This window comes from Periplaneta americana, chromosome 4 (assembly GCF_040183065.1).
Source record: "Periplaneta americana isolate PAMFEO1 chromosome 4, P.americana_PAMFEO1_priV1, whole genome shotgun sequence".
In the NCBI taxonomy this organism is placed as follows: Eukaryota; Metazoa; Arthropoda; class Insecta; order Blattodea; family Blattidae; genus Periplaneta; species Periplaneta americana.
The window spans coordinates 156,890,280-156,904,127 of record NC_091120.1 but is presented as its reverse complement, the minus strand read 5'-3'; the positions used below and the strand labels follow the sequence as shown (position 1 = coordinate 156,904,127).

General features: G+C 35.9%; 1 long non-coding RNA gene across 1 annotated transcript in view; it reads left to right on the top strand.

Moving 5' to 3' along the window:
• Window positions 1-13,848, top strand: part of LOC138698350 (uncharacterized) — a 47,019-nt gene that overhangs the window by 24,327 nt on the left and 8,844 nt on the right. Inside the window, exons 2-3 of the long non-coding RNA XR_011331843.1 lie at window positions 2,006-2,151; window positions 5,082-5,351. This is a non-coding gene — a long non-coding RNA (uncharacterized lncRNA). The remainder of the gene's footprint in view (window positions 1-2,005; window positions 2,152-5,081; window positions 5,352-13,848) is intronic.

The window sequence follows — 13,848 nt, the reverse complement described above, 5'->3', positions numbered from 1 at the left end:
TCGGATAACGCGTGTATAAAAAAATAATTACAGCTCCTTCTCGAAGTTGACTGTGCACCCGAAATTGTACTCCAACGATCCGTGCGCTACACCTCTCCCACCTGGTACAACTAGTCACGTAGTGGAGATGTGCCCCACATGCTTTTCTACTTTTGTAAGTCAAATGAACTAAATCCTTCACTCTTGTGCTTGTCCATGTATTTCCTCCTCTAAACAGTATACACGGGTGGGGGAGAAAGGGTTTTCATGAGCGCAGCAAAAAACCAATTGTTTCCATTACAATTTTGGTATTAAAATGACTAGTACACTACATGATTTCCTCGACTTTTTCTAGAAATTTCAACATTTAAATTTTGTGTAGGACATTCTAATTTCTTAAGTTAACATGCAATTTCTCTTTTAATTTCGAAAAGGGTTGGTCGATTAGATTTCATTTCATTCATTTTTAATATAAAATATTTCCTTAGACACACTGACTAATCACATCACACTACCCACAGTACTATAACACATTGGAACTATAATGATATACAGTAGTCCAGAAGCCTGTGTTCTAACGCAGGTCATAAAGAGCTGAGGGTGTTGACGGTTCTTTTCTATATTCGGAGAGAGCTGCTTCGGTTGCAGTTCTAATGCAGTCTTATGGGACGGTGAAGAAAACCAGTTTTCTGCTGCTGACTACCCTATGTTGAGCTTCAGGAACTGCCGATCACAGATCCGAAAAGTACACTACAGCTAAAATTCTCGAGCAGTTCAAGGCTCCTACAGACAGTAAAATCTCGAATCGAAGAAGAATGAATTGGAAAAATAAACGAAACAATGAACTAGATTACATAAAAGCACGTTTTACATTTTTAATTTTTTCAGGTCCATTTAAATGGCGGTTCTGTAGCTCTGCAGTTCTTATTGTAGAGCCGCCCCTGATTAATATATTAGATAGATTACTTTCAAATGTGCAATGACGTTCCTACATTTTTCGTCTCGAGAAAATGTCCCGTCCTTGTGTCGTGTGTCTTTAAATCTCCATTGGACAGATTGCCAGCAGCTCGCACAATTTTTCTCTAGCAGGGTGAAATAGCCTGAGGCGAGAATATTTTCTGGCATGTTACAATGGTTACAATAGCTCTGGCTCGCACAGGCCTTAACGTGCTAATGACAGAGAAAGAGAGATGCTCCATCTCTCTTGGGACTGGCATCGTGTTCCTTTCTCCCTCTTTCCTCGTTTTCTCTCTTTACTCTTTCAAAATACCGTTATGTGCGGGGGCTGATTCTGTTGTCTTTTGTTCAGCAAAGTAAGGAAGATACAAGCTACACTGGTGCGTATTGAAAGTTGAAACACTAGTACCTGAAGTTGGAGACGGACGTGTGTGAAATTGTGAGTATGTTAAATTAAAAGAGGATTAAAACATTCCTCCGTAACACCATGACAGAAGACCAATTAAGTACATTGGCTAAGTTGGCAGTGAAAAAAAGAACTTGTTAACAACATTAGAGACTTCAATAATAAAGTTATTGATAAGTTTACATCTCTCAAAATTAGGCGCATGGAGTTTCTCTACAAATAAATCCAGATCTTCAACACCATCTACAACAGCAGTGAAGGTGAGTCCTAGGAATTAATTTTACTCTACTCTTGTTTAATGGTTTTAATTTTGGTTTATATGCGTAGATTTGGTACATGCATATTAGAGCTCGTTTATCTCTGACATGTGACTCAGCTATACGAGAATATATCAGTGTGTTCATTACGCATATGTTTTTTTTTTTGTGAACACCCATCCAAGAAAGGCACGAGCCGCCACTGAATACGAGCCACCACTAACCTCAGGGCTTTTACTCGTTAGTTGTCATGTAGTCTACAACACATTCAACTGTATTACTATCTATTCTCCAATGTAATAGTTATATCACAGTTCGACGACTTTTTATTCTCAAGACTTAGGTCTTGGACGAACCCTACTCAATTCCTAGAACATTACAAAGTGTGGTCAATTCTATCTTACAGTCCTTACACCACACCTTTCTGGTGGCAGCGACGGTGGTATAAAAAGAAGACAAACATCACGAGCGGACGTCGGAAACAACAGCTGTGGGGAGCTATTCTATCATATTCTACAGTGGCTGTTATTAAACAGATTACAAAATGCTCAGGTATGTACAATCAACATATTGCCTAATACTAGTGTAAATCATATTAATTAACTGATTACATAAATTTTCTGTATACAGAATCAAAGTGTGATAAAATACAATATGGTGTATTGATATAAATTGATTAATTAAAGAAAGAAAATTTCATCTAAATAAGAGGACTCAGGGAAGGATGCAAGAATAGGGTAAAGATGCCTAATTCCGTGATAAAATTTCAATTGACTGCCATGGAGTTGTGGTCTCTGACTTTTAAGTTTTTTAAATACCTAACAGATGCCAGGAGATGACTTCTTTTCAATTCTATTGGCTACCCACCTTTTGAATACAAGCAGTCGACTGCAGAAGCTTTTGTTTAGTGAAGTAAGTTTATCTTTCTCTTGTGATCGCTTCTGAAGAAACATTTTATATTTGAGGTGAGAATTAGTACAGCATTATAAAAATGATATATTATTGTAGATTATAGTCAGTTGAATCAATGTGTATGATTGTTTAAACATTATGAGACAATAACAATGCTACAGGAGCTTTCTCATTTTCGGATTTATTTTCATATTTCTTCTTCCTGGCTCACTCGACAAGTGATGCCAATGCTAAATTGTGAAAATTAATGTCTACGAAAGAAAATAGTTCTTGGAAATAATAATAGAAATAAGTTATAGAAAACCAATTATAATTATAATATAATAATAGGGCATATATTTAACTTAATTACTGTTGTTGTTGTTGTTGTCTAGTGCCTTGCATCTGGCAATGAAGCCATTAGCAGTTACTGTTGTTGTTAGGAATATAAATAATGAGAAATAATTGTGTTATAATTCAATTTATTCCAATTTAATTTTGTATTGAATTTAACTTTCAGTTTATTTTGTTCATAATACATATATTAATATGTAATATGTATTCCTGTAGTTACACAAGTATTTTCTATGAAATTGGTTACTTAGGTCCTTCTTCTATGTTGTAATTTCTTGCTTAATCCATATTAAAACAATATACCATGACTTTAATATGTTTTTCCAAATACTTGTTTGTTTTCTGAGCAGTTAATGAGGATTATTTTAGTACCACGGAATTAGGAAACCACTATCACGGAATTTAGATCCCTGTCACGGATTTAGGAGCCACTGTACAACAATGAAGAATCATATATTATATACCAAACTTGTGAAACTGTTGACACTGAATGTTGTAAAAACTGTAGCTAAAGGTCCAAATAACGTCGTTTAGGTGGTATTTGAAATTTGTATTACAATTTTGGCATAAATATAGACGTTATTAAAAATGTCACGGAATTAGGCAACTTTACTCTACTTGCATTACCGTGCTGAATGGCGATACCAATGCGCTGACGTAGATATTGACTGCTTTGAGGGTCCCCAGAAAGCTGCACTAAACGTCTGCCTATGGTGGAGATAAGAGCTTCACTACATCATGATCCAAACGTTTCAACCGCAAAAGGATAAAAATATGTTGTTGTTGTTGTCTAGTGCCTTGCATCTGGCAATGAAGCCATTAGCAGTCGTGCTTTCCAATACTTTTGAACTGTAGTTTCTTCTGATCTTAATGCTTCACAGGTCTTCAAGTGATCTTCATTCATTTCTGCTGGATCATTACACAGGACACATATGGGTGAAGCTGAGATACCTATTCTGTAGAGATGACTTGCTAGACAGTCATGATTTGTCAATAGTCTGAAGGCTGCAACTGCTGTTTTCCTTGGTCTCTGGGGGATTATATCTGGGTTGGAAAGTAGTGTAATCCATTTTTTGTCTTTAGCAGTTGATTCTATTTCTTGTAGGTATGAATGAGAAAATTTTGTAGTGATCAAGCGTTTTATTGAGGAATATGAGAAATTAAATTTAGGCTTTTGTTTTATTGTTGTGCCTTTCTTTGCAAGTGTGCCTGCGGTTTCATTCCCCATGACTCCACAGTGTGCTGGAATCCATTGGAGATGGACAATCTTATTAACTTTTTGAAGTTGTGTTAACATTTTGTAGCATTCTCTTATTTTTGTTGACTTCTTTGTAGTATTGGAACATATTCCCTGAATTGCAGCTTTAGAATCTGAAAGAATTACTGTCTTGTTATATTTATTTAAGGGAAGATTTTTAATAATTGTCGGAGAGCAATGTGTATAGCCTCTATTTCACCATCATAATTTGTTGTGTCTCTGCCAACAGAATGATAAAAGGAAAAATGTGTACATGTAACTCCAGCTCCAGTAAGGTTTTCTGTGGTGGATCCATCGGTATATATGTGTAGCCATTCTTCTGTAGGGTATCTAGTATTGATCGTTTCCAGTGCTAGAAGTTTTTGTATTTCTTTTGGTGTGTCTGATTTACTTATTTCCTCTGTTAATTCCAAACTGATGTAAGGTAGTGATGCGCCTCCTATAGCCTCTCCTACCCAATTCCCAACCTCAACCTGCCCGTGGTACACCCTGCTTTTAAGAGATGAGGATCTGGGGACCGAGCCACAGCGGTATAACTGTTTCATCTAAAATGGAGGAAATGCCATTTACATAGGTGCTGGCCTATCACAGCACAACAGCGTCCCTCAGCAGCACATGAGGGAAAGGTCGGTGGATCTAAATAACACCTACTTAGTCCTCCCGGCTAGGTCCGAAGGACCCCGTTGACCAACGACAGGTGCGGTCCCCCTTGCATAATGGGGGTTTAAGTCGGGTGATGTAACTGCCACATTGTAAAAACTGGTGCCCGTTAAGAAAACAGTTACATGAAAGCCACAACATACATGAGTATGAGTCCTAAAGATAAATATTCCGGAGTTAAAACTGTCCCCCAATCGGATTTCCGGGTGGGGACATCTTTAGGCAAATCTCACCATACCAATTCCAATACTTTAAGGATAATTATCTGTAAAATGTTTATATTTATGATGTTTACTGACAGCAATATTTTCTGCTGCAGATTCTGGTGTCTTAGAGTTTGAAGACAGATGAGAAGGGGCCAGTGTATCCACAGTCGTCATCTACTGCCATGATTGTTTCACGAGGTGGAATCAACGTCGACCCTAGTTGTCTGGTTGTTCCAGCGTGGCTCTTCCTCTTCAGGGTGCCCGTTACCTGAAGGTCTCCGGTATCTCCAGCTGTTAGCAACTCACGTAGAAGTTCACTGACCAGTTGCTGGTGACGAGGTCCAAGGATCGACGGCCAACTAGTCAAGAGATCCTTCATCTGGGTGAGTGTATTACTAGTCTTGAGAGACGTTGTTACAGGCATCCAACAAGGAAAACTCAGCGCGCAGAAACCAGCGGGCATGACTGTCTCGCGCAGATGACATATGCTCCTGTTCCCAGCATGCTCTCACGTCTACTGCAGGGGGGTAAGAGGGTTATAGTATGCGCACCGCGAGGTGTTCGAGCTGAGTTTTGCTTGTAGGATAGCTATAACCCTTGTTATAATTTCCTAAAATATTTGTGAATGTTAATAATTATAGTGAAAGCCCGTTAGACCATGGCACAAGCAGATCAAGATCAACGAATTCAATTCTAGAAGACCAATTGAACACTTTTCTAAGACAACAAAGAATAAGTGCTGAATTATTCGTTACACCTGCTGCTAAATTGTTTGAAAATGGTTTTTCAGGTGAACCATCCACGCTATAAATGAATTTATTGTTAATGTTGAGTCAGCTAGGTCATTAATAAACCCAAATCAGGAGAATATATTAATCAAACATATTTTAGCAAAGATTACAGGTAATGCTAGGAGAACTTTAAATATCCATCCAACAGGTGAAACAAAACGGGGGGATATAAAGAAAAAACTAGAGACACATTTTGCTGTACAACGAACATTTATGTACAATACGATCCAAGTCTGTCAGGTAAAACAGAAACCCAACGAAAGTATTACTCAATGGGGGGGGGGGGGGGAGGCAAGAGTCGAACAATTGATTCAATCTACTTTAGACAGTACTAATCGCTTCACTAACTCTTGGTCAGAGGACGAGAAAAAGGGTGAACAAAAGGTAATAATTAAATTAGGAAAAAAAGTTTTTCTAAATGGAATTTTCGTTGATTCTGTGAGAGAAGCAGTTGCGGATGAGAAATTCTTAAAGGGACTGGGCAGTGATGCCTGTGCGATTAAAAAATTTCAGTACAAAAGTTTAGTTCAATATTTATAGGCTTTTATTGCTCAGATTTGTATAAGAATTTTCATGATTATACAATCAGTCATTCTGAATTCAGTGGTATAAAAGACAACTAATCAGTTTCGTATCCAAGTGTAAAAGAAAGGTTCTAAATGATAACCTGTTTTCCCGCTTTGCTAAGTGTATCTCATTCTTCTGGTGCATATTACTTGCTACATGCTGCACTCATATAGGGTGACTGCACCATTAGTCAGCCTGTTAACAGTACTGTAATACACTAGAGTAGTTTCTGATAAGAAAACCATTTAACATTATTTCCTTTATTAATCACCATTACAAACAAATAGTCTAGTTTTGAAATTTCACATGACATAACATTATAACTACACTTTTTGGACTAAAAATAATACATTTTCCTAGTAGTAACAAATTCTCCAGTATTTGGCCACATAAATCCAGTGTCCAGCCAGTTTGAAACCAGTACTCAGCCTCTAAACTAAATTTAGGTTAAATTCAATTTTACTGTTAGAATATGATAAAATAAACATTATACATGTACTTTCATTATACAGTATTACAAAAAAAAATTAGAAGGAATGACAGAAGGCATATCTGAGGTAGACACTATTGAAACAATATTCCTTTAAAAAAAAATCAGCAAAATGTAATATAAATTTAGCTTCCCTTAAGAAAAGGTTTCCAGATTTGACAAAGCGTATTACATATAATTTGGAAACACACCTAAAAGGTAAAATGGTATACATTTGAAACGCTTAGGGAATCGAATATACAAAATGTCAGAAAAATTTACACCTAAGTAGCGTTTGTGCTCATTTACAATTAAGAAAGGGGGGGGGGGAGATCATCAGATAGGTTAGAATGATTGGAATGCCATATACCGCGAGAAAAATAATAGTACGGATTTATTGGCATTGATATCTAAACCAATCAATAGCCATCGGTTAAGATAACTTGAAATTTCCATTATCACTCCCATACAAATGATTTCTCAATATCTGAACTGATCCTTCGAGGGCACTAATGGCTATTTCCTTCACAATTCTGTGTGTTAGGCCCAGTTGACAGTGAAATTATTTACTCTCTACAATATCATATGGCAATGCATTAAGTTCAGTACATTTGAAATGAAACCAGTTTGAACAATTATCACACCCAATATTTTTCAAATTTTCATCTTCAACGTCACTAATAAGTTCATCATTACAAGCAGTACACAGTTGTCTTAAATAATTGTCCTCTTCCTGAGATTCATCATCTGGATCAGCATTTGCATCTGAGATGAATGTAGATTTCCTTTCTTTGTCTTTGCTAATTTTCATAAGAGATTTTCGATTCTCCCTCTCCCCTTTTCTCTGTTGTTTTAATTTTGTTTCCTCAATTTTGGTCAAGTTCTTTTTATGGAAGAATTCATGTCATGCTGCTGATGAAATAGTAGGCCTACATGGAACTCTCTCTTTAACATGTCGTTCCTTTTTTTGTATTTGATAAGGGACCTGGCCAGAACAGATGCTCTTCAAAATTTTGTCCCTCTTGCAATGTCCCATACTAATGTTTAAGTTATTTTGCCGAATCTCAAGCAAAGCTTCCACTAACGCCCTCTCTTCATATTGGTGAATCGGTCGTTTCACCTTTTTAGTCGAAAACATTTTTATTTATAGGCCTATCTGTAAAATATATATTTAGGAAGCAAATTGTAGGGAACTTCTCATGAGTTCTACACTATTATTATTATTACATTATTTTATTTAGATTTTAATATTTGAGATGGTGGCTGACTATAGTTAATCAAGATACCAATAGTCAGCCTATGTGTCTTACTAGGCTGACTACTAGGTTTTATGCATTTAAACTAAAATACCATGGTCTGACATTAAAGGCCAGGCTTTAAGCTTACAGATGACAGAAAATGGTCTTTAAACTCAGTGTGAGCCATAGTTCCAGTAGTCAGCCGCCTAGGCTTTTAAAACACAAATTCAGTGCTCATTTAACTATTCTAGAATATTTCAAGTCAATCATTGTTTTAAGTGGCTATGACTTATAATAACGAAATACTGACCTTATAAAAATGACACTGCACGTTGTTCAACGCACAAGAATATCACACAACAACATGGTGCTCTCCACAACATGTATAGAGGCTAACTATTGCTTTATATTTCTCACATCAGAGGTTACTAGAGGTTCGAGGGCAGGACAAAGAATGGCAGAGTACTGGTGAGCCAACAGAATATGTACATATTCTTTGATGTACATATTTTTTTCATAATTATGCCAAGATGGCTGACTACTGGGAGGTTGCTGACAATAGGGTGAACTACCCTACCTTGAATTTTTTAAGTTATATAGTAATGTATATTGTAAATTCTAAAGCAAAGTTTAGTTAAATATTTCACCCCTAGTGAAACAAAAAAAAACATTGAACTTTGTTTAACATTTCTTGAAAATTTTCAATCCATATATATATTTCTTTCTCTTGTTATGTGTGTGATATTCTTAAACCCTCAGGTTTACTATGTAGAACACAGGCTGCAGAAAACACTGTAAAAATTTGAGGTAAATTTATTCAGTAGTTCCAGAAAAAAATGCACTTAAGTATGAAAAATGCCAACTTACGGAAAACTGCATTAAGAAAGAAAAAGGATGTATGAATTACATGCACCACTAAATTTAAACAGGTTATTTAGGGGGCTTATCTGCAGAAATACCCCCCCCCCCCACAATATTTATATTGTTTTAAAGAGTAAGTTTTGTATTTAATTTTTAAAACACAAAATATAAAATCGGACTTTTGACCCCTAATCACCACTTGGTTCCCTTAAAAGAAGTAACAGACAGAGCGGTAATATAAGGTTCTGGCAGAAGGTCTAGCGTAAGATGTAGTAAGGAAGTAAGCGGTACAACGGTACCCAAAAGGTTCCTACAAAACCAAGTAAAAGTAAAAAGAGAAAACGTGCACGTAATAGAACCCATCAAATGTTACAGATGCAATCAGACAGGTCACTTTGTAAGAGATTGCCAAGTGCCTGAGTGTGATAAATGTAAAAGAATAGGCCATAATAGTAGGGAGAGCAGGAGTAGTGTAAGAGATAAATCTGCAGGTAGAGGAGTCCGAGGTGGTGGCTTTCAGACAGCAACCACGCAGGAAAACTAGAGCAGGACACACCTACGCAGTCGAGGCTGTGTTGCTGCACTAACACGGACTGCTGTGAAGAAAATCAAGAATTCTTAATACCGGTACATATTGAGAAAGCTAAGATTCGGGGGATATGAACTGCATTAATAGAAACAGGATCAGGTGTATCTTTAATTATGCTAGGGAACAAATGGAAACTTCTTTTCTGCGGTATAAATATAAATATGGCACTTTTACAAATTTCGGTGTGCTGAATTCAAAAATGTATTTTGTTTTGCCGTATCACGTCAGGGTTTTCGGCAATTTAGCAAAACTTATTTTGCCACAAAATAAAATTATAAGTTACAGAGTATTCATTGAAATGATTTATTTATTTTGTATATCTGATTCGTTAACACATCCATCTATTTTTTTCTAAGTTGTGTAACAATAAAAGAAACAGTTAAGAATTCATAGAAACAGTAGGCCTATATACAATATATAGAATTGGAATATATCAGTCCCCTAACTGTCCATTGTGCAACTCAAACCAAGAAATGGATTCGGAACATCTCAAAATCTGTGCTTCAGTGGCTGGTCATGATAATATCTTTGAAAAATATTGGAGTGCAAGAGGTCAAATGACTTCATTGTCAAATGCCTGGCATTAGAAAACAGCAACAACAACATATACAAGGAAAACATCTTACTAAACGAAAGTATAAGAGCAGAAAGCTTACAATCAGAATGTATGTTAGACGTCCTCGGTTTCTCTTGCCATGGAATCTTAGTGTGTGTGACGTCCTCGAATATTCTCTGGAAGACTCATCACGTGCAATACTCTAACAGTAATCTGCCATCATATTTACATCCCAATGTCCCTTATAGCGCCACTCTACCTCTCTTAGATCTTGTGGAACCTTTCACCTTGCTCTTCACTGAGGGCTCCTAAATTCGCAGGAAAGTACCATGAGCCATTAGAAAGTGAAGCTTTAGGTTCATATTATAACCAAGAACTTTGAACTTGTCCAACATGTTTCCTACAATTTCTTTTTACCGTGGATCCTTCACATTACCAAGAAATTTCTTCATAACTTCTTTGAATACGTTCCATGCACTTCCTTCTGTTTCGTTCACCGTAGTGGTGAAATTGTGGTCCATCATCAGTTTTCGAATTTGTGAGCCATCAAATATTCCCTTCCTGATTTTAGCGTGTGACAAAGAAGTAAACTTCGTACATAAGTACCGGAAGCAAGGAAGATTTTTGTCTAGTGCCTTGACAAAATGCTTCATAACTCCCAGTTTTATATGTAACAGAAGGAGTATAATTTTCTTACGAGCAACGAGACTTAACATTGTTAATATTTTTGTCTCCTGGCGTTAGTTCTTTTTTTTCAGGCCAGTATACAATATTCCAATGTTTGTCTCTGGCCCTTCTGTCCCACTTGCACAGGAAGGACGGAAATTTTGTGCATCCTACCTGTTGTCCCAATAGTAAACCAACAAACGTCAGATCACTGCATATTTGCCACTCATGTTCATGATATTTAATTTTTTCAAGAACCAACCTTAATGTTTCGTACGATTCTGATAGGACTGTAGAATGTGCAAGTGGTATGGACGCTAACTTATTACTGTTATGTAGCAATACTGCTTTAAGGCTTCTTTTCGAAGAATCAATAAAAAGCCTCCAACTTCTGGGCTCATATACCTCCTCTTTACTGTTTTAGTATATTTCTCACATCTGTATAATATAACAATCTGTCTTCCTGTGTATAGTATTTCCGGAAAATTTTTTCACAATTCCTGTACCACGAAAATGTAACTCCAGGTGCCAACATGTTCTTCTCATGCAGTCTAGAGCCTAATAATTCAATTTTCTTTTTGGTGAGTCCTAATTCCTTTACCAAATCATTCAGCTCGGGCTGGGTAAATTTTTTTCGGTGAATTGTCAAATTCGTCTGGATCAGAAGACATCTCAGTATCTGGATTCGGAGAAATGCTTTCAGATTCACTGTCACCCAAGTTTGTTGGTGGTGTAGGTACAGGTAAGTCGGCCCATGAGGAACAGGCCTCAAAACTGATTGAATATTTGGATACTTAATTGATTTCTTGTTGTAACCAGTAACATTACACATACAAAAATAACAGTCATCATAGTGATTCCTCTGCTCACATCATACCATTGTTATAGCAAATGGCATTGCTTTCCGTTTTCCTGCATACCAGTAACGCAATTCTTCTACACAACTGTTACACACATATGAGGTGCAAATGATTTATCCATGCCAACAACTTTTACTTTGAAGTACGCAAAATATAGCTTCTTTATAAACGAATATATTTACGTACTTTTCGAACATATAGCACCCACAAATACAGCAAAATTTCTGAGGATTTTGTACACACTGTCTCCTACGCAATCCTGATGTACTCCCCATATTCAGTTTTTTAAATCACGCTTTTGCACTACGATTCTAGGGACACCACTGTAACAAAATTCACACGTGTTCACAGAAGTAAGCCAACTGCTCAACTGACAAGATTTAAGAACTGTATAATTGTTAGGGTTTTCTGTGAACAACTTCCCGGGAAAATGAGAAAGGGAATGGGGTGATAGGGCATGGGATGATGAAACATCATTCTGAGATAAATATTAGAACAAAAATATTTAGTTGTGGATATCTAGTGCCATCAGCGAGGGGGCACCTCGGCTTAACGTATAGTGAATACTGCACAGTGATACATATCGAAAAAATAAAAACTGCGACAAAACTAGACGTGACACATAAAAAACGAAATTATTTTCGAACTCAGGGCATCGGTTTCCATACCAATAACCAACTTTCTTTTTTACTGCAAAACAGTTGTTCCCTAGTGTTATTAAAGATAGAATACGATTAAATATACCTATCCAAAAGGAAAAGATACAGATTTCTGGTATAGCAGGAAAATTGCATATCGAGGGATGGATAGAATTAAATATAGCAGGTACTGCGTTAAAAGTGAATGTCATGGCTCAACTACCCAATTCTAATTTGTATATGATATTGGGGAGGGACTGGATAACACAGTCATCATGCTTATGATTACAACCCTCGTTAATGATCCCTAAATTAAGTGAAAGTATTTGTTGTTTTCCTACTAATGAAATTGGACCAAGGTATTGTCCTAAACAAGAAGTAGCACCAAATGGATTATATAGCTGAATGTATAGTAAACTGTGTTGATAATAAGTTTCACATATGTGCCATTCACTGGTTCTCAGTCAATAAATTGGTATTAAATTGTAACAAAACTAACATAATTCAATTTAAATCCTGTGCAAATTCAACCTCGCAAACTTCTAGCACAATAATTAACAACAGATCCCTATTAGAAACAACGACAACCAAATTTCTTGGCTTAAAAATCGATAATGTGTTAAATTGGAAAAATCATATTAAAGAAATTACCCCCAAACTAAATTCAGCTTGTTTTGCTATTAGAATCATGCAAAAGATAGCAAATATCAATACCTTAAAAACAATATACTTTGCATACTTCCACTCGGTAATGAGTTTTGGAATAATATTCTGGGGAAATTCCACAGATAGTAACAGTATATTTCTATTACAAAAAAAAAAAATTAGAATAATAGTAGGAGCCAAATCTAGGGAATCGTGTAGGACTATTTTAAAAAAACTACAAATAATGCCCATGGCTTGTCAGTATATCTTTTCATTAATAGTCTTCCTCGTATGTAATCGTGAAAACTTTGTAACTAATTCAACAGTTCATAGCATAAATACACGTCAAAGAAATGACTTTCATACTCCATCGGCAAGTATATCGTGCTATCAAAAAGGAGTGCGTTATATGGCAGTAAAAATTTTTAATAGCCTCCCTATCGATATAAAAAATGAAACTCAAAACATAAGATTATTTAGAGCCAAATTAAAGAAGTACCTAATTTCTCACGCCTTCTATTCTGTAAGTGAATTCATAACATTCAATAACACTTCATGAAATTGATACTAAAACTGTGTTGTACTAGTAGACTATATTGTAAATCTCGTCTGTATATATATTTCATCTAGACTGTGACTATAAATTTAGTATTAAGTTTTTTTACTTGTTCCATATTCTAGCTGTAAAGCAATGTATGAATACCATGGAATGTTAATAAATACAATACAATACAATACAATAGTTGTAATCCCCTGGTAGAGGGGAAGAGAAGGCCTGATGGCCTTATCTCTACCAGGTTAAATAAATAAATAAATAAATAAATAAATAAATAAATAAATAAATAAAATAAATATTTCTGAGAGTGATGCAACTATACATGAAATTCCTCTTTTGGATAAACTCATGCGTAATAATCAATTCAAAAATTGGAATGAACAGAAAGAATAAATAATCTGTTAAAGTCATTACGACTAAGTCATATTAATGAAGGCAGAGATG